Source organism: Hibiscus syriacus, unplaced genomic scaffold, assembly GCF_006381635.1.
Source record: "Hibiscus syriacus cultivar Baekdansim isolate YM2019G1 unplaced genomic scaffold, ASM638163v2 tig00013960_pilon, whole genome shotgun sequence".
NCBI classification, from domain to species: Eukaryota; Viridiplantae; Streptophyta; class Magnoliopsida; order Malvales; family Malvaceae; genus Hibiscus; species Hibiscus syriacus.
This window is the reverse complement of record NW_024062312.1, coordinates 1,912,159-1,918,193: the sequence shown is the minus strand read 5'-3', so window position 1 is coordinate 1,918,193 and position 6,035 is coordinate 1,912,159.

Sequence of the window (6,035 nt, the reverse complement as noted above, 5' to 3'; positions counted from 1 at the left end):
ATTGAGTTGAACAATGTTCAACTCGATTGGATAAATTTTCAAACATTTTGTTAAACTTTTATAATATTTTAGTGGCCCCCTCCCCCCTTGTTATTTATCGGATTTCACGAATAACAATGGTGGATGGGATTATAGCAAGCTTTCGGATATCTTTACTCGCGAGGTGGTTATGCACATTCTTGGTATTCAATGCCCCGATCCCCTTGCAGACCGGGATCGTATTATTTGGAGATGGAATTCCAAGCACCGATTTGACATAAAATCAGCCTACACCCGTTTAGCAAATTCTTCCTGGGACCCAAAAAAATATTTTCTGGAATTCTTGCTGGAAACCCCATGTTCCACAACGGCTTCGATTTTTTTATGGGTTGTTTTCCTTAACAGTCTTATGACTAATATGGAGAGATGTCGACGATCTATGGGTCACTCCCCCTCTTGCTCTTATGGTTGTTTCTCTGATGAATCAATCCAACATATTTTGCGAGGTCGCAGGGAAGCTCGGGCTGTTTGGCACACCTTACTGCCTTCGAATCTTAGCCACACGTTTTATCAATTGAATTTGCAGGATTGGCTTCAAAATAACATCTCATGCAACGATACGGTAACGGATTGGAATTTTCTTTGGTCCGTCCTCTTTGTTTCAGTGCTTTGGCCGCTTTGGAAGACCAGAAACGATCTTGTTTATAACAATGAGACTATCTCTCATGTCGATATTATAAATAGAGGAATTACTTGGGGCTGTTATTATGCTTGCTGTACTTCTAATTCTTTTCAGGTTAACATGGTTCATCATCCTATTCACTGGTCGGGGCCGGAACCAGGGTGGATTTGTCTCAATGTCGACGCTGCTGTCTCGGCGATGAACAGTTTCGAATCTGTTGGCGGCTTATTCCGAGATCAAGCTGGAAATTGGCTTCTTGGTTTTCTTTCAGAAGGCGATCGGGATATTGCCCGTTTTCCATGCCGAGCTATGGGCGATTCTCATTGGACTTCAATTGGCTCGTGCTCATGGTTATGAATTGGTTAAGATTCACTCTGATTGTGCTGTTCATCTTTTGAATGATCCCAATGCAGGCTCTAGCTCTCATCCCCTTGTTCGGTCCATTACCACCCTCAGGAATGGTGCATGAGCAGTTTATGGAAAGTTTTGGTGACTTCGACGAACAACGAATCGATTCGAGAAATAATTTTTTTAACGAGCATATGTCAAGCATTATCTAACTTGTGATCGACTCGCTTGATAACCACTCCTAAATATCCTAAATATACATGATCTATGTATAGATAGTCATTTGTTGCTTGAGGTCTGCTGTCTTTTTATAAAATAATATTTTAAATTCTTATTAATTAAAGTAGTAATTAAATAATGTCTTTATTTCCCCCATTTTTAATAGATTATTTTTCCCAACAACATTTGATCCTATTTGATTTTAGTTTTGTTCGTGTGAATAGAAACATAAAATATTGTAAGCATATGTAATAATATTTTATAGTATTAAAATATTCATATTTTTATATTATAAAACATTTATTACTAATTTTTTATGTATTTTAATCCATATATTTACTGTTAAATATTGGATATCACATAAAAATAATTTTATAGTAAAAAATAACTTACTTTTTATTAACTTAAAATTAATTTAAGCTCACCAAATTTTTTTTCATGAACCAAATATACAAGATTATTAATATCTGCATTTTCTGTAAGCTTCTTTTATATTAATATACGGTCATTTCAATTTGTAAAACAAATTAATATTTTAAACTGCTATAATTAAAAATAAATAAAAAATTTATTTTTTGATTAAAAATTAAGAATCAATATAAACGGTTATTAAATCAAAATAAATAAAAAATTATTTACCAAGGTTTACTTTTTTAGTGCTTTACACAAAAGTTTAGAAAAATTTCTAACAAGCAAAAACTTATGATTTAGAGAATTAATTAACCTTCTCCATTTATAGTTATTCAAATCTCGGTCGCGTTTTCGGTCTGTCTCGTTTATCGCGATTACGGCTATAACAGGCGTTATTGCGATCATAGTGAGTACTATTGCGGATATAACTGATATATCGAAAGGCTTGGGCGCTATCGCGGACCGCTATTTAAAACCTTGGTTCAAATTTTATAAAGAATTTAGTTTAAGAATTGGAGAATTTGACTAATGATACTAATTATTGTTTAACCCTAAATTACTTGAACATGGTTTGAGATTTAATTGATGAAACTCAAATCAACATTCACCAAATCAGTAATTAATTTGAACAGAAACTGTATTTAAAACTAAACAAAATTTAGTAGTTCACATCGAAACCCTAATTCGAAACTTTGGTTAAACCTACAGATTAAACCCCAGGAAAGAAAACATACGCCCAGACAATCGTTCTCGAAATTGCTAGGGAAAGCATGCTTGATTTTCCATGACGTTTGAGGACTTGGAATCACTCACAACAACAAAATCACCCATCTTGTTCGACATCGGGAAGCAGCAATCTTGATGAAGCAACGAAGGATAATGGGCTCCGCTGCTGCTCCATTGAGACTCCAAGATGACGAGGAAGATGTAGATCAGAGCGAGGAACGGGACCGCCAGCGATAGAAACATCCCTTGCGTGAGAAAACAAGATGAAATCGTTGATGAAACACTCATTCTTTCTTCTTTCTGGTGGGTTTTGGTCGAGATTTCAGAGATTTTCACGATGAATGGCGATCAAAGTGGGGAAGATAAAGAAAGAAGAAAGGTTTTTAAATGGGAAAAGATTTTGAATATCGAATTCAATGAACGATTGATAGGTTGGTTTAGCGTCTAGGGAGAACGTAACAGAATAATGGATTTTAATTAATAAAATAAATCTTAATTATAATTTTATTAATCATTTGATACAATGTATATACATAAAGATGAGCATGATATTTGGATTCAATGAATTTTGATTCGATCCAATTTTATATTATCGAATTATTTTTAAAAAAATCAAGTTCGGATAAAATCGATTTGATTTTTTAAAAATATAATATTGAGTCACTTTTATAATGAAAAATCGTCAATTTAAGAAAATAAGACAAATTTCTCTTATATATTCGGAGATAATTACAATAATATTTTTATCTGTATTTTTAATTAAATTTTTGTTTTACGTAATAAAAATATATATACATTTTTTCGAGTTAGGTCGGATCAAAGATGGATGGATAGAATGCTTAAGTTAGGTCTAGATCAACCAAAAATCTAACTCAACTCTACCCATACTCGTACCTATAGGTACTATTTGAATCTCTCCTCGTTCATAAATTTTATTGTTAATGTATAAAATTAAGGTAAAGAGCGTAAATGGTCTTCCAACTATAAGATATTATTTTTCAACTTCCTCGACTATTAAAAGTTACAAAATGATCCTTCAACTACGGAGTGTTGCTTTGTTGAGTCCCTCGACTATTAAAAGTTACAAAATTATCATCTGACTATTTATTATGTTCCAAACTCGTCATTTTCTGTTAAAAATGGACGATATTCTTAGTTAAACGTTAACTTGTTAACTGTGATATGATAGATTTGATCCTAAAATCTCAAACAAACTATTACATCCCAATCATGTTAACATCTAGATTAAACAACCGCCAATCTTTTAACGTAAAAGGACGAGTCTGGAACATCATGAAAAGTCGGGTCACCATTTTGTAACTTTTAATAGTTGAGGGACTCAACAAAGCAACACTCCATAGTCGAAGGACCATTTTATAACTTCTAATAATCGATAAACTTAATAAAGTAATATCCTATAATCGATGGACTATTTACGATCTTTACCCTTATATTTATTAATTAGGTATAAACTTTTAGGGGTGGGTGGGGGGTACAATGCATGTGTTTGTGCATTGAATCTATTAAGGAAACATCCATGTTTTCACTAATAACACCAACAATTTGGGGGACCCATTTAGCATATGTTGTATGACCTATTAATGTTTTTAAAAATAATTCTGATTTTTTATTTATTTTATGATTCTATGTTCTAGGAATTGAAAATGACAACTTCAACCCCACACAAAATAAAATAAATATTTTTTGATCGACTTACGAGATTTATAAATATTTTTATTTATTTTATGATTTAGGAATTGAAAATATTTTTATTTATTTTTAATTTACATTATTTATAAATAAAATAATACATTACAAAGATTGGTAGTTTTTGCTGTTTCTTTTTGTTTTAATATTATAAAGCAATATATCATATTTTTTTATTAGTCTTTATTAGCGAGTCTGTATACAGTTGAGTTCTTATTTAGAGTAAATTACGCGTTTGGTATTTAAATTATTAATTTTAGTTTGTTTTTGTATTTACACTTTTAATTCTTTTAAAACTATACATAATGTTTGGTTTTTGTTTTATTTTAATACCTGACCATTAAAAATTTAACGCGTTTAGTACATAAACTATTAATTTTGGTCCGCTTTAGTACCTAAACTTTTAATTTTTTTAAAAAAATTAATATTAAATTTTAAACGGTAGTACTAAAATGAAATAAAAACTAAACTTAAGGTATGTTGGGTATAATGCATGTGTTTGTACATTGAATCTATTAAGGAAACATCCATGTTGGGTCCCTATAGCATGTGGATGCTGCCTTTCTTCTTTCACTAATAACACCAACAATTTGGGGGACCCATTTAGTATATGTTGTATGAACCTATTAATGTTTTTATAAATAATTTTTATTTTTATTTATTTTACGAGCTAAAAATATTAATATTTTCAGTGGGATCTTTTATTAGATGTATATTAAGACTGTCGTATGGTAAAATTATCTATGTTCTAGGATTCTTATTTAGAGTAAATTACGCGTTCAGTACCTATATTATCAATTTTGGTATGTTTTAGTACATAAAATTTTAATTTTTTTTTAAAAAAATTAACATTACATTTTGAACAGTAGTACTAAAATGAAACAAAAATTTAGGTATGATTTTTAAAAAAATTGAAAGTTTAGGTACTAAAATGAACACAAACTGATAGTTTACATACTAAATATTTAATTTACCTTTTTATTTATTCAATTTTGATTTAAAAAGACTTAATTTGATTCAAATTTAAGAGAGTTTATTTGGCTCAAAATCCAACATAACTTTTAGGTCAAAAATTACTTCTACACCTGATTCACTCCGATTCAAGGATGAACCTAAAAGGGGGTCGGTGGGGCGGTTGTCCCCTTAAAATGTTCAAATTCTATATATTTTAGATTGTTATGAAATGATATAAACTATGCAATAAGAAGAACGTGAAGAAGAAGAGATATAATAATAAAGGGAGAGAATTGTATTTTTATCTCAGCATAAGTTATGTATAATACTTTCTATGAACTCCATATTTATAAGCCTAAGGAGTAAATATCATATAAAATTATAACCCAAATAGATATTGAAGTCCTAATAATAAAGTATATCAAAATTCAACCTTATAGATAGAGACAGACGTCCACATAAATAAACATTTATAATATATATATATATATATATATATATATATATATATATATATATATTATTGAAAATATATTTTCGTCATCTAAATTTTATAAGTTTTCTCCTACTTCAAATTTTATAAATTCGCTCTACTAACATAAAATCATGCTCTGAACTATTGATGTATTATCACTTCTTTTTCGGGGCCTGTTGCAGTATCGAAAGATATATGACGTATTATTTTTAATATTAAGATGTGTTATTTTAAAACCTCTGATTATAACATTTTATTTTCAAAAAGGGCTATAACATCAATGCCCCTGGATTTTATCAAATATTCTAATGTGATGCCTATATTTTTCAATTATCCAATGTTTCCAATTATTTAATGCGTCCTTTGGGAAATGCTCACGTGCACAGTGTTAGTATACATCTAAAAAAAAGGCTCTAGCAGTTTTGTTATAATTTTAAATAATAAAATGGGTAAAAAATGACCGAAAACATTATTATTTTTATCGGTTATAATTACATATATAGGTAAACACGGTAGAAAAAACCCGTATATCGC